At 37.2% G+C, this 23,239-nt stretch overlaps 1 long non-coding RNA gene across 1 annotated transcript in view; it reads right to left on the bottom strand.

The window, feature by feature from the left end:
* Window positions 1-23,239, bottom strand: part of LOC129463951 (uncharacterized) — a 291,839-nt gene that overhangs the window by 84,164 nt on the left and 184,436 nt on the right. The window lies entirely within an intron of this gene.

Consider the following 23,239-nt stretch of genomic DNA (forward strand, 5'->3'; position numbering starts at 1 on the left):
AAGCTCCGCCTCCCAGGTTCCCGCCATTCTCCTGCCTCAGCCTCCCGAGTAGCTGGGACTACAGGCGCCCGCCACCACACCCGGATAATTTTTTGTATTTTTAGTAGAGACGGGGTTTCACCGTGGTCTCGATCTTCTGACCTCGTGATCCGCCCACCTCGGCCTCCCAAAGTGCTGGGATTACAAGCGTGAGCCACTGCGCCCAGCCTGTTTATTTATTTTTGAGATGAAGTCTACTCTGTTCCCCAGGCTGGAATGTAATGGCGCGATCTTGGCTCACTGCAACCTCTGCCTCCCGAGTTCAAGTGATTCTCCTGCCTCATCCTCCTGAGTAGCTGGGATTATAGGCATATGCCACAACACCCAACTAATTTTTGTATTTTTAGTAGAGATGGGGTTTCACCATGTTGGTCAGGCTGGTCTCAATCTCTTGACCTCTTGATCTGCCCACCTTGGCCTCCCAAAGTGCTGGGATTACAGGACTAGCTTTTCTTTTATCAATTTACTTTGTTTACTCAGATGTATCTCATTTGCCCCTACAGCAACTTGAACATTTCCAAGTGCTTTAGTGCTACTAAGTGACATTTGAAGCAATTGGTGGCAAAATTTCACAGCCATCTCTTAGACTAATAGTTTTCTTTTTCCATTTACTTACAATTTTCAGTATGATTCCTTTTTCCTCCTCCATCATTGCCTCTCACCACTTCTAAATTTTTTCCTTCCTTTTTTATTTAAACCCGTTTTTTTATTCTTACATATCTGCCCACTCTTTTTTGCCTTTCAAAATATTGATTTCTTTCTTTTCAAATGTGGGTTGTGATGGTTAATACTGTCAACTTGATTGGATTGAAGGATGCAAAGTATTGATCCTGGGTATATCTGTGAGGGTGTTGCCAAAGGAGATTAACATTTGAGTCAGTGGGCTGGGAAAGGCAGACCCACCCTTAATCTGGGTGGGCACCATCTAATCAGCTGCCAGCATGGCCAGTATATAAAACAGGCAGAAAAATGTGAAAAGGTGAGACTGGCCTAGCCTCCCAGCCTACATCTTTCTCCAGCACTGGATGCTTCCTGCCCTCCAACACAGGTCTCCAGGTTGTTCAGCTTTGGGACTCAGACTGGCTTTCTGGCTCCTCAGCTTGTAGACAGCCTATTGTGGGAGCTTGTGATCACATGAGTTAATATTACTTAATAAACTCCATATATAATATGTAATATAGGATATATATATATATATATAATATAGGATATACATATATATACACGTATATCCTATTTTTTCTGTCACTCTAGAGAACCCTAATACATGAGTGCTTCTAGTACCAAGTGAGTCCTTTTTATAGACTTCCTTGTGTTAACCCTAAAAGTGACAAAGAACTACTCACACAAAAAAGGTGAAAATATATAGCATTTTAAAACAGCACTTATACACACCTTAGAGGAAGTTTTTTGACAAAGTGGAAAAGCCTTGCTTTGGTGCTTTATCTGTGAGCTTACACTTAGAGTTGAAGAGTGACACCTCCTTAGCGATTGTGCATTTGGATAGGTAGAATTGGCTACCCAAGATCAGGGAGAAACTTTAGTATTATGAGCATTGTTTTGAATTCTAAACACCTCATTGATAGACCCACATATAGATAAGAACAGTAATTGACAAATTTATTATTTTAATAACATCCCTTCTCTCTGTAGTGGGGGGGTAAAACTCGACATCCTCAGTACTCCACATGTTAAAAATTACTAGTCCTAATGATTGTAATTTACTCCTAAATACAAAGTAATTGATTGCTGTGTTTCAGTATGTGTTTTTCCAAAGAAGTTTATTTTGCAGTGATGATGACTGGCTGCTAGCTGTATTTTAAGTCTAGTCTTTAGCCAATTTTTTAATCAAGGTCTATTGGAAATGTGGAAATGGGGAAACAATTTTCTCTGTGATATCTTTGGTTCTTCATCCTTTCTCTTCCTGTAAGGGGCTTCAATATCACAACCATCACCCTTCTGCAACTCTTTCTTATCTCTACCTTTAGGAAAGGGTCAGATAGGCATTGTTGATTAGTTGGTCATTTAAGCCTATATGCTACCTTTTGCATATTTACATATGAAGCATTTTCAAGAAGTAATTGTTTCAGCATACATTATTTGGCCAACTATTAGGCAGGCAGTACTGTTTCTTATGATTTTATAATAATATATGATTTTATAATAATATCACATAAATCCTGCCTTCAAGAGGTTAAAAAATCCAATCAGGCTGAGGAATATAGCAAGGCCCACATCTTTAAAAAAATACATGATTTCTCTGATAAAGGAATTTCAGACATAAATTACCAGCTAACTTGGGAGTGAGAACAATGTTTGTTCTCTCTGCAAACTACTTGGCATGGATAGTTGCTTCTCCTAGAGCGAATGAGAGTATTGTTCAGAGAATATAACATAATGGAAGATAAGGGGTTTTGGGAACAATATGTCAGAATTTGATCTTAGTTTGCTACTTACTAGCTGCATGACTTGAAAAAAATATTTAATTACTCCAAATATCAAATTTTTAATCTAGAAAATGAAGATAAAAATTACATCTCATAAAAATTTTTAGAGAATAAATTCAATAATTAATATGAGTTTAAAAAATAAGAGGAAGAAATGAAATGGGGTCAATTAATATAAAAATGTTACAAATATACAGTTTGATAGAAGCAATAAAATCCAGAGCTTAATAGATCAGTAGGATGGCTATAGTTTATAACAATCTATAGCATATTTCAAAATAGTTAGAAAGGAACAATTCTGATGTTTCTAGCATAAAGAAAATATAAACATTTAAGGTGATGAATATCCCAATTACACTGATTTGATCTTTGCAAATTGTTTGATTGATGTATTAAATTAAATTCCATGGACTCCTGGGAATCCATGGAATTGAGCATTAGGGAGAAAGAGTTGGACTGACTGTTTTGGATTTATCTACATGGTGTGTGAGTGTGTGTATGTGTGTGTATGTGCGTGTGTGTTTTGGTGCTAGTAAACATTAATTCTATTAGTTAAAAAAAATACAAACTTAAAGTATAATAAAAAAGAAGAAAATACAAAATAGTAAAATATTAACTACCTTGGATAGCACATATAGATCCATTTGGAGTAATTATCCCCATTATTGATTAAAAATTCTACACAATACAATTAGAATAAAATGCTTATGTACTGGGCCTTTGCTTCCTAAAATTCACCAACTATTCTAACTTGTATTTCATATTTTAGTTTTAAAATACATTTTACCTCTGCCTTTTTCCCTGTAACTTATGAAATTAATAACCAAAAATAACACCAAATTCAAAATGCATTTTTTTATTATTTAAAACTAAAGAGGTATTGACATCTATAATTTTAAAAAGGGTGGGCTTAGAGACTTATGCAAATAAAGACAAACTAAAGCAATGGCAAATTTTGTCGAAACAATAAAAAGAAGGTTGTTAAGGCAAAACTCATAGTTGTTGTGACAGAATATATATTACTTTTACAATAATATTATAGAAAATTTTCACAAGAACTAAATAATGGTGCCATATGTCGTTAAGTCTATGATCTAGTGCTTTTAATTTTGAAATACTAGTGAGCCCCATTTTGTCTATACGTAAAACCTATGAATATTTCTTTTTTATTTCTGTTTATATTTACAAAGTGCATCCTAAGAGATTCAAAGGTTAATGTTTTATGAAAAATGTGGGAAGAGAGTAGTGGTTCTCCCAGCACGCAGTTGGAGATCTGAGAACGGACAGACTGCCTCCTAAAGTGGGCCCCTGACCCCCAAGCAGCCTAACTGGGAGGCACCCCCCAGTAGGGACAGACTGACACCTCATTCGGCTGGGTACTCCTCTGAGACAAAACTTCCAGAGGAACTATCAGATAGCTGAATTTGTGGTCTCACGAAAATCCGCTGTTCTGCAGCCACCACTGCTGACACCCAGCCAAACAGGGTCTGGAGTGGACCTCTAGCAAACTCCAACAGACCTGCAGCTGAGGGTCCTGTCTGGTAGAAGGAAAACCAACAAACAGAAAGGACATCCACACCAAAAACCCATCTGTACATCACCATCATCAAAGACCAAAAGTAGATAAAACCACAAAGATGGCGAAAAAACAGAGCAGAAAAACTAGAAACTCTAAAAAGCAGAGCACCTCTCCTCCTCCAAAGGAACGCAGTCCCTCACCAGCAACGGAACAAAGCTGGATGGAGTATGACTTTGACGAGTTGAGAGAAGAAGGCTTCAGACGATCAAACTACTCTGAGCTACGGGAGGAAGTTCAAAACAATAGCAAAGAAGTTAAAAACTTTGAAAAAAAATTACACGAATGGATAACTAGAATAACCAATGGAGAGAAGGGCTTAAAGGAGCTGATGGAGCTGAAAGCCAAGTATCGAGAACTACGCAAAGATTGCAGAAGCCTCGGTAGCCGATGCGATCAACTGGAAGAAAGGGTATCAGTGATGGAAGATGAAATGAATGAAATGAAGCGAGAAGAGAAGTTTAGAGAAAAAAGAATAAAAAGAAACAAACAAAGCCTCCAAGAAATTTGGGACTATGTGAAAAGACCAAACCTACATCTGATTGGTGTACCTGAAAGTGACGGGGAGAATGGAACCAAGTTGGAAAACACTCTGCAAGATATGATCCAGGAGAACTTCCCCAATCTAGCAAGGCAGGCCAACATTCAGATTCAGGAAATACAGAGAACGCCACAAAGATACTCCTCGAGAAGAGCAACTCCAAGACACATAATTGTCAGATTCACCAAAGTTGAAATGAAGGAAAAAATGTTAAGGGCAGCCAGAGAGAAAGGTCGGGTTACCCACAAAGGGAAGCCCATCAGACTAACAGCTGATCTCTCGGCAGAAATTCTACAAGCCAGAAGAGAGTGGGGGCCGATATTCAACATTCTTAAAGAAAAGAATTTTCAACTCAGAATTTCATATCCAGCCAAATTAAGCTTCGTAAGTGAAGGAGAAATAAAATACTTTACAGACAAGCAAATGCTGAGTGATTTTGTCACCACCAGGCCTGCCCTAAAAGAGCTCCTGAAGGAAGCACTAAACATGGAAAGGAACAACCAGTACCAGCCACTGCAAAAACATGCCAAATTGTAAAGACCATCGAGGCTAGGAAGAAACTGCATCAACTACCGAGCAAAATAACCAACTAACATCATAATGACAGGATCAAATTCACACATAACAGTATTAACTTTAAATGTAAATGGGCTAAATGCTCCAATTAAAAGCCACAGACTGGCAAATTGGATAAGGAGTCAAGACCCATCAGTGTGCTGTATTCAGGAAACCCATCTCACGTGCAAAGACACACATAGTCTCAAAATAAAGGGATGGAGGAAGATCTATCAAGCAAATGGAAAACAAAAAAAGGCAGGGGTTGCAATCCTAGTCTCTGATAAAATAGACTTTAAACCAACAAAGATCAAAAGAGACAAAGAAGGCCATTACATAATGGTAAAGGGATCAATTCAACAAGAAGAGCTAACTATCCTAAATATATATGCACCCAACACAAGAGCACCCAGATTCATAAAGGAAGTCTTGAGTGACCTACAAAGGGACTTAAACTCCCACACAATAATAATGGGAGATTTTAACACCCCACTGTCAACATTAGACAGATCAACGAGACAGAAAGTTAACAAGGATATCCAGGAATTGAACTCAGCTCTGCATAAAGTGGACCTAATAGACATCTACAGAACTCTCCACCCCAAATCAACAGAATATACATTTTTTTCAGCACCACACCACACCTATTCCAAAATTGACCACATAGTTGGAAGTAAAGCACTCCTCAGCAAATGTAAAAGAACAGAAATTATAACAAACTGTCTCTCAGACCACAGTGCAATCAAACTAGAACTCAGGATTAAGAAACTCACTCAAAACCGCTCAACTACATGGAAACTGAACAACCTGCTCGTGAATGACTACTGGGTACATAATGAAATGAAGGCAGAAATAAAGATTTTCTTTGAAACCAATGAGAACAAAGACACAACATACGAGAATCTCTGGGACACATTCAAAGCAGTGTTCAGAGGGAAATTTATAGCACTAAATGCCCACAAGAGAAAGCAGGAAAGATCCAAAATTGACACCCTAACATCACAATTAAAAGAACTAGAAATGCAAGAGCAAACACATTCAAAAGCTAGCAGAAGGCTAGAAATAACTAAAATCAGAGCAGAACTGAAGGAAATAGAGACACAAAAAACCCTTCAAAAAATTAATGAATCCAGGAGCTGGTTTTTTGAAAAGATCAACAAAATTGATAGACCGCTAGCAAGACTAATAAAGAAGAAAAGAGAGAAGAATCAAATAGATGTAATAAAAAATGAAAAAGGGGATATCACCACCGATCCTACAGAAATACAATCTACCATCAGAGAATACTACAAACACCTCTACGCAAATAAACTAGAAAATCTAGAAGAAATGGATAAATTCCTCGACAAATACACCCTCCCAAGACTAAACCAGGAAGAAGTTGAATCTCTGAATAGACCAATAACAGGCTGTGAAATTGCGGCAATAATCAATAGCTTACCAACCCAAAGGAGTCCAGGACCTGATGGATTCACAGCCGAATTCTACCAGAGGCACAAGGAGGAACTGGTACCATTCCTTCTGAAACTATTCCAACTGATAGAAAAAGAGGGAATCCTCCCTAAGACATTTTATGAGGCCAGCATCGTCCTGATACCAAAGCCTGGCAGAGACAGAACCAAAAAAGAGAATTTCAGACCAATATCCTCGATGAACATTGATGCAAGAATCCTCAATAAAATACTGGGAAACCGAATCCAGCAGCACATCAAAAAGCTTATCCACCATGATCAAGTGGGCTTCATCCCTGGGATGCAAGGCTGGTTCAACATACGCAAATCAATAAATGTAATCCAGCATATAAACAGAACCAAAGACAAAAACCACATGATTATCTCAATAATGCAGAAAAGGCCTTTGACAAAATTCAACAACCCTTCATGCTAAAAACTCTCAATAAATTAGGTATTGATGGGACGTATCTCAAAATAACAAGTGCGAAAAAGAGTTTAATGCAACTGGTAATGCTAAGCTTTCTTCTCCCTATTAACCGAAATGTTTACATTGCATATTTTAGCCTTCCATAATTTTCACTTTGTGTACTTAAATAGGCATGTACAAATGTTTATCTTTTTTTATTATACTTTAAGTTTTATGGTACATGTGCACAATGTGCAGGTTAGTTACATATGTATACATGTGCCATATTGGTGTGCTGCACCCACTAACTCGTCATTTAACATCATGTATATCTCCAAATGCTATCCCTCCCCCCTCCCCCCACCCCACAACAGGCACTTGTGTGTGATGTTCCCCTTCCTGTGTCCATGTGTTCTCATTGTTCAAATCCCACCTATGAGTGAGAACATGCGGTGTTTGGTTTTTTGTCCTTGCGATAGTTTGCTGAGAATGATGGTTTCCAGCTTCATCTATGTCCCTACAAAGGATATGAACTCATCATTTTTATGGCTGCATAGTATTCCATGGTGTATATGTGCCACATTTTCTTAATCCAGTCTATCACTGTTGGACATTTGGGTTGGTTCCAAGTCTTTGCTATTGTGAATAGTGCCGCAATAAACATACGTGTGCATGTGTCTTTATAGCAGCATGACTTATAATCCTTTGGGTATATACCCAGTAATGGGATGGCTGGGTCAAATGCTATTTCTTTATCTCTTAATTGTGAGTTTTATCACTTAAAAATCATGAGGCTATGAAGAAAGATGCAATTCCTTGTTCTTTTCTTCTGTCTTTATTTTATATTCTTTAAATCTGATTTAATCTGTAAGTTTGATTTAACTCCTGAAGTCTGATTCAGACACTGCCCTACACAGGCTTCCCATTATTTATGGCTCTTTGCTGAGGACACTGTCTCTTTACATTTTGTTCATTTTCTTTCAGAGATTCTATGACATTACTTTGAAAATATTTTTCTTGGAAGCATTTTTGAAGTTGTTTTTCTCCATAGTTTTGAATGAATCATCTGATCTCTGCTCTTTATTTAAACATCATTTCAAAATTTAATCTCTTTCATAAGACTAAATAACATTCTGTGTGATAGCAGACATTTTCTGCACAGCATTACAAAAGGGAAACAGTATTGTTACAGTAACTTGGACTTTTAATTACGTTTATTTGTATGTTTGTGAACCTCCTATTTCACTGCAAACCACAGCCCAACATTCTGTGTAAACTTCTTATCCATTCATTCATTCATTCATTCATTCATTCATTATTCAACAATTTTTTTATTAGATGCCCACAGTGGGCCAGGCCCTTTTCATGCACTTGGCATTAGTTATATAACAGACAGCGGCGTTGTTTTTATTCTTGTGGCAGGTGGTGAGAGAGAACAACAAATTTAAGAAATACATTATATTATGCCAGAGTATATCTATATATTAATGTTATATGTAATAAGAGTCTATGTGGAAGAAAAAACTGGGCCAGTAAAGCAGGGTAGCAGACAGATCAAGTGCTAGGGTGGAATGGGGCATATTAAAATATTAAATATTTTAATTTTTAATTAGACCTCTCAAGGAGGAAACATTTGAGTCAAGATTTCAAGGAGCACGAGAATTAGCCAAATGGATATCAAGGAGAAATCCTTCCAGCTATCCAGCTATAAAAAGCAGGCCAAGCAAGTATTCTATTATTTCATAATAAATCACCACAAACAGTAAGTTAAAACAACACCCATTTCTTATCTCACACTTGTGTAGCTCAGAGGTCTGGGTAGATGTGACTGGGTTCTCTGTTTAGAGTTTCACCAGGCCAAAAGCAAGGTTTTGGGCAGAGTGGGCTATCGGGAGGACCTGAGGAAGAATCTACTTCCCAGCTCATTCAGGTCATTGGTAAAGTTCAGTTTCTCGTGGTTGCAGGTGTAAGTCAGCACCTTCCTGTTGGAGGCCAGCAGGGGATCACAATCAGCTCCCAGAAGTCACTCTCAGTTCTTCCAGGCAGCCCATTCTATTCCAGTCGCAGAGAATCTTTCCCATGACAAACTTCTCTCATGCTTCACATCTCCCTGGCTTCCTCTTCTGCTACCATCCAGAGAAGACTCTCTACCGTTAAAGAGCTCATGTAATAAGGTTGGATCCACTTGTATAATCTTCTTTTTAATTAATTCAAAGTCAACTGATTAGCCTCAGTTACATCGGCAAGATCCATTTTTTCCAGGTAATGATACATATTCATGGGTGTGATCTCTCATCATAATCAGTCCTGGGATCAGGGTAAGATATTTTGGGGAGCCATTTTATAAGTCCGCCTACCACAGGCCCTAAGGCAATGATATTCCAGGAACATTGAGAAGACACAGGTAGCTGGAGAGGAGTGTACGAGGGGGTTCCAAGAGGTAATAAGCGACCTTATGCAGGGTCTGAAAGGTGTGGGAAGAGTTCACGGAGATCATGGGAGATGCTCACATGGGGCACTGTGGGTTACCTTAAGAACTTTGAATGTTACATGGAGTGAAATACGGAGCCACTACGGGATTTAGGAGAGAGTTTTTAAATATTTTTCTTACTTGAGGACAAACCATTGTACAGAACAAAGTATATATATTTTTTTCTTCTAAATGTTGCTGAATATAATAAGTAGCTTTTAATTCTTTTATTTTTATATTAGCATTAGAAATAAACATTAAACATTTCTTTCCTGAAATGGAACCATCAGAGAATTTTTTTAAAAAATTATGTTCCAGTGGAAGCAGATGATAATTTATAAAGCAAATAAATTTGACACACTTGGTACTCAGGAGAAATCTTTTCAGACTTTATGATCAAATTCTGTCAAATTTTCTAGTCATTTTCTTTATATTTTGTTTTTATAGTTGCTTTTTATTTGATTAAATGTTAGTAACAATTCTGATGATCATGACAGCAATGACTAGTGCTTACTAAATTCCTGCACTCAGCAGACATTTTTCTCAATGCTTTACTTCTTTAATTCATCAGTCATCACAAAAACCCCTAGAGGTAGCAACTGTCATTTTCTCCATTTTATACATGAGAATAGTGTGGCATGGAGAGTTAAGAAATCTGCTCTGGATATGTTCATTTCTTTCACTATTGTAACTATTATATACATGTACCACATAACGTCATGTTGTATACCTTAAATACACAAAACAAAATTTGGTTTTTAAAATAACAATAATAAATCTACTGTGGGTCTCACAGCTACTGTGACACACTAAATGTGATGAACATGCAAAATCACATTTAAACCTTACAACTCTTCATATATACCATCCAGATGCCTATTATTAGTTAGGCTTCTGAGCTTGCAATCATATTGAATGTATGAAGAGCGAAATAAAATCAAATTCTTATTTTTGTACAGTTTTGAAGTTTATACTTAGAACTGACCACCTCCCCGGCCACGTGGAGAGCTGTACAGTGTGTAAATCTGCCTTTATCTTGGATTGATTGGTACAGTATTTTTGCATCTGTGGGACCTACCTTTTCGTTCAGTAGTTTGAACTATATATAAACTGTACAATCTGTAAAGTTTTTATAGAATAAATATTCAGCTGTGAAAACTGGTTAAATAAAACTAATATTTCTTAACACACACACAAAAAAAGAAATCTGCTCTGGATATGTTAATTTGTTTCACTATTGTAACTATTATATACATGTACCACATAACGTCATGTTGTATACCTTAAATACACAAAACAAAATTTGATTTTTAAAATAATAATAATAAATCTACTCTGGGTCTCACAGCTACTGTGACACACTAAATGTGATGAACATGCAAAATCACATTTAAACCTTACAACTCTTCATATATACCATATGTGAAAGGTACAACGATCATCACTATTTTTCAGCAACAACAAAAACACACTAAGCTATATGCATGTTAGGTAGCTTTTTCACACTCTCATGGTTGAGTTGCAGAGATTGACTTGAATTTATGTCCTCTGGCTCTAGGGCCTGGGATGAATACTCCCTGTTAACATTTCTTGTCTTGAGAACACAGAAGTCTGGGCTGAGCCCACCTTGAACTAAGGGGCGGGTCAGCAAACTTTTTATAAAAAGGGCCAGATTGTAAATATTTAGGCTTTGTAGGTGACACGGTGTCTATCACAACTACACAACTCTACCATTGCAGCAAGACAGCAGCCATAGACAATGTATACGCAAGTAAGTGTGTATGTTGAAGTGGCTATGCTGAAATAAAACTGTACACTAGTTCCCCCTTATCTTAGGGGGATATGATGCAACACCCCTGGTGGGTACCTAAAGCCATAGAGTACTGAACCCAGTTGAAATCAATCAGAATGCATTTCTGTTCATGTCTTCTGCCAACAATTTTAATACCTTTTCCATCTTAACTAAGCACTTCTCATACACTGTGGCTATAACTTTGGCAATTTAAGGTGTGACAGCAAAACTGGTGTAACTGCCCAATGGGTTTATCTTGCCTACTGCCCAGATAGAACTGATTTATCAAGACAGGAGAAGTGCAATAGAGAAAGAATTTAATGCAGGCAGAGCCAGCTAAATGGGATATCAGAGTTTTTTTATTACTCAAAACAGCCTCTCCCAAAATTTGGAGGCTAGGGGTTTTTAAAGATCATTTGGCAGGCAGTGGGCTAGGGAATGGGAATTGCTGATTGGTTGGACTGGTGATAAAATCATAGGGAATCAAAGCTGTCCTCTTGTGCTGAGTCAGTTCCTAGGTGGGGACCACAAGGAAAGATAAACCAGTTTACAGGGCTGGGTAGCTCCAGCTGATCCATCAGAATGCAGGTTCTGAAAAGTACCTCAAACATCAATCTTAAGTTTTATAATAATGATATTATCTATAGGAGCAACTGGGGAGGTTAGTAATTTTGTGGCCTCTGGTTGCCTGACTCCTGAGCCACAATTTCTAATCTTGTGGCTAATTTGTTGGTTTTACAAAGGCTGTCTCTAAGCAAAGAGGGGGTTTGCTTGGGGGAAGGGCTGTTATCATCTTTATTTCAAAGTTAAACTACAAACTAAATTCCTCCCAAAGTTTGTTCACCCTACACCCAGGAATGAACAAAGGCAGCTTGGAGGTTAGAAGACAGACAGAGTTGGTTAGATCAGATCTCTTTCACTGTCAGAATTTTTTCAGTTATAATTTCTGCAAAGGCAGTTTCACTAGCACAAATTTCTGTTGCCATCTTCACAATTTAATAGATAGAAGATTCATTCTTACTATAGATCTTAGCAACCTCAGCATACAAACTTTTTTCTCTCCTTATGAAATCAAGAACTTTCACCTTTTCACTTAAAGAAAGCACTTTATGGCTTCCCTTTGGCATATCTAAACTGTCAGAAACACTACATGTGATGGTTAATATTCGGTGTCAACTTGACTGAATTGAAGGATGCCAAGATGGCTAGTAAAGTATTGTTTCTGGGTGTGTGTCTGGGAGGGTCTGATGGAGGAGACTAACATTTGAGTCAGTGGACTAGGAGAGGAAGACTCGCCCTCAGTGTGGGTGGGCACCATCCACTTGGCTGCCAGCGCAACTAAAACAAAGCAGGGGGAAGAAGGTGGGATAAGTTTACTTGCTGAGTCTTCTGGCTCTGTTTCTTCTTCCAGTGCTGAATACTTGCTCCTGCTCCTCCTGTCCTTGGACGTTAGACTCCAGGCTATGCAGCCTTTGCACTCTGGGACTTTCACCAGTGGCTTCCTGGGGACTTTTGAGCCTTCAGCCACAGACTGAAAGCTGCACCATCAGCTTCCCTTGTTTTGAGGCTTTTAGATGTGGACTGAGCCACTACCATCTTCTCTTTTACCCTAGCTTGCCAATGACCTATTGTGGGACTTCGCCTTGTAATCATGTGGGTCAACTGTCCCTAATAAACTCCCTTCTATATATATATATATCCTATTCGTTCTGTCCCTCTGGGGAACCCTGACTAATACATTAGTCTTGTGCTTTCGGGCCATTATGAAGTAAATTAAGGATTCCCTGAACACAAGCACTGCAATACTGTGACAGTCGATCTAATAACTGAGAGGGCTCCTAAATGACTAAGGAGCGGGTGCATAGATAGTGTAGATCCTCTGCACAGAGGGAAGATTCGAGTCCCCAGCAGGATGGGATCTGAGGGCACAAGATTCAGTCATACTACTCAGAATGCTGTGCAATTGAAAATATATGACTCTTTTATTTCTGGAATTTCCCATTGAATATTTTCAAACCCAGGTTGATTGCAGGTAACTGAAACCATGGAAAGCAAAATTACAGAAAAAGGGGGAATTACTATATTTACAAAAGTAGGCAGTGGGCCAGGATTGACCTGTGGGTAGTAATTTGCTCACTTCTGCTTTACAGCACAGATAATTAACAAATTACCACTGCATGCAAACAGCATGAAATAATATTTTTAATACAATGTTGAGCAAAAGGCCAGCTGCAAAGAAGCAAATGCTTTCAAATTTATTTACATAAAATTCAGTAGCAGGCAAACCTGACCTATGGCTATAAATGTTAGAATTGTGGTTCCCTTTGTGCAGAGGTAGTGACTAAGAAGGGCCAAAAGTGAGACATCTGAGATACTCTTAATATTCTAGTTCTTCACATGAACGTAAAAATGGGAACAGCAGACACTAGGACCTCCTTGAGGGTTCAGGGTAGGAGAAGGAAGAAGACCAGAAAAAATAAGTATGGGGTACTATGCTTAGTACCTGGGTGGTGAAATAATCTGTACAACAAACCCCTGTGACATGACATGAGTTTACCTATATAATAAACCTGCACATGTACTCCTGAACCTAAAATAAAAGTTAAAAAATATAGATGTTCTAGTTCTTAGCATGGGTGATGTTTATATGATTTCACTGTGTGAAAAATTAATCAGTTGGTTCAGATTGTGTGCACTCTTTAAATGTATATTTCAATATAAAGTGAAAACAATTTTAAAAAGCTAAAAAACTGAAAAACTGTAATAAACCTGATCAATTATCCAGTGTAGAAAATTGGATAATATATACTAAAATGAGAATGTAGAAAATGCTGAGGGCAGTGGTGGTAGAAGAAATTGAGGAAGCACAAGATTGTCATAATAAAAATAATAGCTAACATATGAACATTTAATAGTTTTTAGGAATTGTGTTAATTGCTTTACAAATATTATCTGAGCAATCCCAGACTATAGCCCTAAAAGATAGTATAAACAATATTTCTTGTGATAGTTTGATGAGAATGATGGTTTCCAGCTTCATCCATGTCCCTACAAAGGACATGAACTCATCATTTTTTATGGCTGCATAGTATTCCATGGTGTATATGTGCCACAAGGACAAAAAAAGAAACACTGCGTGTTCTCACTCATAGGTGCGAATTGAACAATGAGAACACACGGACACAGGAAGGGGAACATCACACACCGGGGCCTGTTGTGGGGGAGGAGGAGGGGGGAGGGACAGCATTAGGAGATACACCTACTGTAAATGACGAGTTAACGGGTGCAGCACACCAACATGGCACATGTATACATATGTAACAAATCTGCACATTGTGCACATGTACCCTAGAACTTAAAGTATAATAATAAAAAAAGAATAAATGATTTAACAGCAGAAATAAAAAAAAAACAATGTTTCTACAGTTGAGGAAGCCAAGGCACAAAAATGTTGAATACCTTTGAAATAATTATGAAGCCGGTAAGTAGAGGAAAAGAATACAAACCTGAGTCAAGAGAAATAACAAGAGAAAAGAAGAGAAGACATGGAGCATGACTGGAGAATTGTGAAAAGTGAACACTAGACTCCACTTAGGAAAATGCAAGTCTTTTTAGACAATTGAAATGACAAAGAAACTCCCTAGACAACTGTGGATGAGAAACTGTCAGCAGCGGTGAATCCACACGGGTCTACAGCAGACTTAATTCCTGCCTCAGGAGGAAGAGTTCAACTGAGAGGCATAAAGTGAGAGGGAGAGAGGGAGAGAGGAAGAGAGGGAGAGATGAAGAGAGGGAGGGAGGGAGAGAGGGGGAGAGAGAGAGAGACAGACACAGAGACAGAGAGACAGACACCAGGGCAAGTTTTAGAGCAGAAATGGAAGCTTATTAAAAGTTTTAGAGCAGGAATGAAAGGAAGTAAATTACACTTGGAAGAGGGCCAAGCAGACAACGTGAGAGATTCAAGTGCATGGTGTTACCTTTGACTTGGGGTCTTATGCATTGGCATGCTTCTGAGGTTGCATTACTTCTTCCTTTGATGAGGGCTGCCCACATGCACAGTGGCCTGCCAGCACTTGGGAGGGGCTGCATGCACCAGGTGTTTATTGAAGTTGTGTGCATGCTCACTTGAGGTGTTTTCCCCTTACCTGTACAGTGTTTCTAGAGGAAGCTCATATTCCAGTTACACTCCATGTTGCCTCTTAGGGCACATGCTTGAGCCACTCACCCAGCTCCTGAGATCTTATTGGGAAGATGCTGATCACCATCTATCTGTTGGGAGACTGCCTTTCCCTGGCATAGGCTGCAATCTATTATTTTAAAGAGACATTTTAACAATTGCCTAACTAGATGGTTGCCTGACATTCCAAGTGGGGGTGGGCGGTCTTCTGCCTGCTCATGTGTGACTAGATACCAGCTCTAACAATACCATGTATTTGTAATAGGCAATTTATTTTTGATAGTCAATTTCTTTTTGTACGGCAAACATAGCAACCCCCACACTATCACTGGACCATGAGGAGGAAGAAATTATCCAGAAACCCCGTATCATTGATCAAATTATTCAAGAATATCACATTGATCTTATTCTGAGAGTTTGTCATCTGAACAAGTTCCTAATTGTCTCGTATCTCTCTTTATCCAGTCACTAGTAGGAATACAAGCTTCACAGTCTGTCTAAAATACCTTCACTACTATCCTCATACTGCTATTAAGGGACATGCATGATTTAATCTCATTCAATCACCATACCTATACATCTACGCAGTTCCATATTTGAAAACAGCAGACTTGCTTTTTATTCCTCCCTACCTGAATTTTTCTGAGATATTTGTTTCTAATTTTTATCAGATCAGAAAGAACCACCTAGCCTGCACTACCTAAAGAGGCTTTCCCCACAAGTCACTTACTACCTTGCCATGGTGTTGATCTCAGTTGTTGTATATGTCATCCTCTGTACGTACTTGTTTTCTTATTTCTTTATTGTCTGAAACTCTGACTGTAATATGAGCTTAATGAGGCCAGACAGTTGTCCTATTTAGCCCTGTATTGTACTTTTCAAATTATCAGGCAGTTATCTGGGTTCAAGAATTCAAATATTTCTTGAACACATGTGTGAATGAATGAAGATCCTAAATAGTCAATCCATAGGTTTGTAGTCTTTCTAGGTATATAGACACTTTTGATACTTTTCAATTTTCTCAATTACTTGCCATCCTGAAGATTTGAGTGAGTGATAAAAGATTTTTTTTAGGGATTATAAAGTCTTTGGCAATTAATAAAGACAAGTACTCCCAGGTGGTGTTCAGTCATTGTTCTCACTGGCAGTTGGAACCTCGGAAGAGAAAAGAATATATGGGAATAAAAATATTGGGCATGAAAATGGAATGTTAAATATGTGCATTTCAAATTATGACTCAAGGTACCAGACTGATACATTTTATCCCTTGCCAATAAGCTATGTCATTTGTATGGGAAAAGTATTGTTCCAAAGATAGGCGGCTTGATAATGAGGGATTTAAACAGAATTTGTAGACAGATGGAAAAAAATACTTCTGGCTAAACATATGAGTCTAGTCTCTATGCAAATAGTAAGTTTAACATGGCAAGAAAAAATGGAAGAGGTGGTCGGAGATTCACAGAAGGAAACAATATAAACTGATACTGAGTACAGATAGGCAATTTAAATTTCAGATACATACTTAGAAGAAGACAATAGATAATTAATGAGCTAGAGAGTTCATCATAGCACTGCTCGCATTGTCCTCTAGAAATCCACACATTTAGATGAAGTTAGGCTGAGTATTAGAATGTGAAAAATGAGAAAGCATGCACAACTTCAAAGAGACAGACCTATTAGGAAAGGAAGACAAGGGAGAGAAGTGAGTTCCTGGTCAAAAAACATACAGGCATACAGGAAGATCCATGAACCTAACCCTGAAATCATCCTAGAGAGACCATAGATGGAAGAAAAATGAAAGGGAAACTAAAAGTAGCTTATTGGAAGGTCCTGCTTCGCCAGATGAAGGAAATGGTGTCATCAAAAGAACAGAAGAACTGTTAGAAAAATCTGCATTAAATCTGTGGATTAGAAAATAGCATTGTATCCATGTTAATTTCTCCCTTTTGTACTACAGTTATATAAGAGAATGTACTTATTTTGGGGAAATGCACACTGAAATATGAGTGGTAAAGGGGCATCAAGTCTGCAACTTACTCTGAAAAGGTTCAGGAAAACTATATTTTTGCAGATACAAACATACATATGGATATATGCATTTTTATATTACTGCCACATTCTTTATTTCAAATTATGTCAACATTTAAGAAAATAGAGTACATAATTAAGAGATTTTTAAAACCTGTTCATATTTTAGAGCATGATGAGCATTATGATTGTGAACAAATTTTTTCACTTCTTTGAAACTCAACTACAAAATGAATGTGATACTTATTTGTAGATTTATCGTGATGATGAAATGAAATTGTACTGTGCTTTGCAAATTATAAAGAATAGTGTTAACACCATTGCCATTATTATGAGTATGATGGAAATTACAGTAGGCCTGGAGGCAAGATAGAGTAGCATTGGAGAATTTTCACTCCTAAGTTTCTGCTTGAAGTATTTTTCAGCTGAAAGCAATTTTGCCCTATGTGGTAACCACTTAATCTCTCTAAGAATAGGATAAATGACTAGGAGAACCTAATTCTGAAGATAATGGGGGAAATTTATAAATAAAAAGTTAAAAGAAACAATAAAACTTCTACGTTGGAGAGATGAACACCAAAGAATTTAATATGGGTAAAGGAAAAGGATAGGTATCCTCAAACTTGCAAAGCCCAAAATTTCAAAATTAAGCCCAAATTTACAAAATAATTTAGAATTTGCAACATAAAATAAGATTATTGGAAAAGACATATGCTTAGCAATGAGTGCACCACAACCCTATCTGTACAATCTCAAATTATCTAGATGAGGAAGAGTGATATAAAGGAAGAGTGATATGAAAGTCTTGACATCAAGAAACGCATGTAAGTAACAGATCTCTCAGCACTTACTATAAGCCAGAAAATATATGAGGTGCAGAACTCCAAAGATAAAGAAGGTAGATCTTGGCCCTCACAGAACTTGCAATCCCATTAGCATTTCATATATGCACAATAGTTTTTAAATGCTTTTATTTCCAGACTTAATTGACAGCTTCAAAAATATTTACCTTCCCATGTTTCACACTCAATTTTAAATCACAAAATATGAGACAACTTGCAAATTTAAAAAATAATATACGAGAAAAAAATGAAGATTTTGCTGAAACGATCTAGCTGTACTACAAGTATGGGATATAACCTCACTGAAGTGGGTGAGAAGAAAGGAGGTACTGATCTAAGCAACTTCAGAACTGATGATATACAATAAGATAAAAAGAAATTGACACAAACACTATAGTTGTTAAAGCTGTTTCCCACAGGGATAAGGGTTAACTAACTCTTCTGAAACCACTGTGCATACATACAAGATTGACAAATAAGTAAGTGGATGGTGGACAGGTTTTCATGCTGGAGCAGGAGGTTAGAGATAAGCAAGAGGGAGAGGTTAGAATAGACCATGCTGTGCTGGATTGGAGTTTGAGACATCAATATTAACTATTGTTTAATTTAAGATAAATACTGATCGTCAGATACAGAATATAGACATGTATATATAAGCAGGTTCTATGCATATACATTATCCAGCTCTATCTGTTGAGATGGTCTGGAAGTGATAACATCACAATAGCAATGAGTGTATCCATGCCCAGAACTTGGTTTCCAATACTGCTCTTCAATAAAAAGAACCAGGATTTCTTGGAGAACTGGAAGATTTTAGTAGGACAGGGACAGTTCAGGACTTAAAATTGAAACAAACATTCTATGTTTAATAAATGGGAAAATGGGTGCTGGATACAATACATAATTATACCAAACAGTGAGTGTTTGAGTCCTGATTTTGCCACTTATGAACCACATACACACTGGTGAAAAAAAAAATGCCTTTCTAAAACAAAAATAATTCATTGAGCTGTGGCATACCCCATGAACTCTTAAATCTCACTGATACATGATATTTTCATTATGTTCGCAAGGATATTCTGTACCATCACGTTTTCAGAAATTGGAGTATTGATTCTGTAAGAGGAAATGAGACTTTAAATAAAGGAATATTGCATTTGGGATTATCCAGAACAAAATGCTAATAGAATAAGAAGAGAAATTTCTCAAAACATTTTAAATTAATAAGGCTAATATTATACAGTAAGAGCACATATAATGCCAGAAACAGAGAAGAAGGTTTATATGCAGATATTAATCTTACCACTTCAGATGGTGATATTTTCTCAGACTCATAATAATTCACGCATTTTTTCTTGTAAAATTATTCTGAGAGTAATTACTTGACTGAGTTCTGTAAATGACATATAAAAGTCCTGTGTTTCCAAAACAATCAAGACAATTTCATACATTAAGATTTAAACTTCATAATTTAAAAAATGTAACTGCCCTTAATGTTTCTACCTAAGCTAATTACCTCCAACAGAGATTAGTGCTGGCTTTCTCCTCGCAGGGGAAGTAGGTGATGATTATGCATTAAGTCTGAACAACTACAATAGGTTCTTCATTACCCTTCCTACTTTTTGCTAATTATTTCCCAAAGCTATTTATTCGTTATTTTCCCATTAACATTTTCAGTTTCATGCTCCATGAGAAACTTTTCTATAATTAGTGCATAAATCAGACAGGATCACTCACCGGGTCCTTGTCCCTCTCTCTTTTCTAGTTATTACATTTAAAAAATGAAATGAAATTTCTTCTTTCTCAAAGCCAAGTTGAAAGCTCTATGAGCTTTACAAAATTGTAGCAGTTTGGAAAAAAGTATCCAACATATATTCCCATTCTACAAATTTGGGAAAAATATAGAAATCTTCCCTTAGTGCTCTACCAAAGAAGAATTGCACTGAACAGAATTAATCAGGCAAGAAAAGACAAGACAATTGCCACAGGGGTTAAGACTATTGCAGTAAGGAAGAGAGATTAAACTCAGCTAACGCAAAACAGGGAAATTTTTATTTGCTGGGCTGAGCTAGTGGAAAGTACTGGAGGACATTAGGAGTGAAGTTGGTCAATGTGTTTAGGCCATCTGTGTATGCTAATTGGATTTATCTAAGGTAAGTTCTTACACTCCCACAGAGCTTGGGAGATAGGAGTGCTATTTTTTCTTTTTTCTTCTTCTTAGCTTTATTGAGGTATGATTGACAAATTATATATATATATAAGATATGCAATTTCATGTTTTGATAAATGTATACATTGTGAAATGATTCTCACAGTCAAGCTAATTAACATACCCATCATCTCGCATAATTGCCTTTTTTGTAGTGAGAACACTTGAGATCTGTTCTCTCAGCAAATTTCAAGACATTCCATTACATTAATGACAATACATTATCATTAAGTGTAGCCACCATGCTGTATATTAAGTCTCCGGAACATATTCACTGTATAATTGAAAGGTTGTACGTTTTGACCAATAACTTCCTTTTTCACCATATCCAGCCCCTAGTAACCACCATTCTACTCTCTGTTACTAGGAGTTGGACTTTTTTAAGATTCTACATATAAGTTTGATTATGCAGTATTTGTCTTTCTATGCCTGGCTTATTTCCCTTAACACAATGTTCTCCAGGCTCATCCTTGTTGTTACAAATGAAAAGATATCCTTTTTTAAAAAACATGGAACAATATTCCATTGTGTATGTGCATACAAACACACACACACACACACACACACACACACACACACATCTCCAAATAGCCATATATCTATACATTGTTTTCACACATGGGATAATATATATATACACATATATATCTCACATTATTTAATCCATTCACCTGTTAGGCTGTTCTTTATCTTGGCTATGTGAATAATGGTGCAATGCACATGGGGGTGCAATACACATGGGAGTGCAACTATTTTTTGGGGATATGATTTTATTTCCTCTGTATATGTACCCAGAAATGGGATTGCTGAGTCAGATAGTAGTTCTATGTTTAAATTTTTGAGGAACTTCCATACTGTTTTCCATAATGGAGCACTGTATTCTTGATGTTACATTTCAAAGAGTTGGCTTCCAGGTACTCGAGAAAGACATCTCTGGATTGTAAAACTGGCAAGAGATGAGAAGAAACTTAACATCTCAAAAAGGCAAAGAAATAATTGGATTTGCAATTGCAAGTTTCCCAAGGTAAAAGCTCTGAGAAAAGATAAATTAGGGGCCTATAGTCAGAAAAAAAAAACTATCTAAAGTTTAGTCAACCTGAACGGAATATCAATTCCTCTTCGTTTCTATCCTTTCCTATATTTTGGTATGGGGAAAGATGAAAAATAATCCCTTAGAAAGTATATTTCTTACAAGTATAAAAAAAATGGAGTGGGTTTTCATTTTCCTGAAGGTAAAGTACTTGATTATAGGAGTGGTTGGGAGACAGTGTTTGAACCACAGCCAGAGAATCCCTGGAACTACTTATTTTTAAAAAATGATTTCAAATTACAATTACACTTTAGACCTACTGACTCTGTAATTCTGAGGGAAGTGACTGTTACGTTATATTTTTAAAAAGCTGCTCTTCTGTTCTGATGCATCATAATGATGAGAGCAATTGCACTATCAATTTTGAACATCTTTCTATTAAAAAAGTAAACAATTGAGAAAGATGTTTGTTGTTATTTTTTCCAAAGTGAATGCAAAATATAGTAGGAAAATTTATGAAATAAGAGTAAGGAGGTTTAAGCTTCAGAGAGCTGGCATATCTTGCCTTTCTTTTCATAAATAGACATGCTCTTAGAGATACATGGTGATATCTTTATTCTTCAACAATTATAGTTAAGGAATTATTGTCACAGATGACCACATTTGTGAGTTTTATCGATGTAAATGTAAGCGAATTAAAGTAGGCACAAAGAAGCATATACAGTACCATTTTATTAATAACATTTCACAAGCAAACAAAACTAATTTATGCTAGTTACCTTTGGGGATTAATAACTGAAAGTGGGTAGGGTAGAGGCTTTTGAGTTTCCTTGTAATTGTCTATATTTTTACCTTGGTGGTGATTACATAACGTGATTACACTGTGAAATTTCCCTGAGTCGTTAGAAGCTTAATATATGTGTACTTTATATGAGTATGTTATCAATGAATTAGAAAATATGTATACACACGGCTGAGCGCGGTGGCTCACGCCTGTAATCCCAGCACTTTGGGAGGCCAAGGCGGGCAGATCATGAGGTCAGGAGATCGAGACCATCCTGGCTAACAAGGTGAAACCCCATCTCTACCAAAAATACAAAAAATTAGCCAGGCATTGTGGCGGGCATCTGTAGTCCCAGCTACTCCGGAGGCTGAGGCAGGAGAATGGCATGAACCCGGGAGGCGGAGCTTGCAGTGGGCAGAGATTGCACCACTGCACTCCAGCCTGGGAGACAGTGAGACTCCGTCTCAAAAAAAAAAAAAAAAAAAAAAAAAATAAATATATATATATATATATATATATATATATATACACACACACACACACACACACACAGACACAAACAGATAAGCTTTAGAGGTTCTTTTCTCAGAGCTCTTTCAAGATCTTGCTTGTGTAACTGTGAAGACAACAGCTACTTATGTGCTTCCAGCGGTAGCACCATTCGGTTCTGCCACAAAGTTTGAACGGAGGCTGCACTTTTTCTGGACAGTTCTGAACCAACGACTGAGCATGGTGGAGCTGCTAGGGCCTGGCCATTTCTGCCCAACAGAGAAGTCCTATAATGAATAATCTTTATTCTGAAGTTCTCCTCTTGGCTACCCAAGATCTTGTCAAATCTATTTTGCAGTCTGAAGGTCTCTCTGGAAAATTCAACTTCCTGCCCCCTTTG

The sequence above is a fragment of the Symphalangus syndactylus genome, chromosome 15, assembly GCF_028878055.3.
Source record: "Symphalangus syndactylus isolate Jambi chromosome 15, NHGRI_mSymSyn1-v2.1_pri, whole genome shotgun sequence".
Classification (NCBI taxonomy): Eukaryota; Metazoa; Chordata; class Mammalia; order Primates; family Hylobatidae; genus Symphalangus; species Symphalangus syndactylus.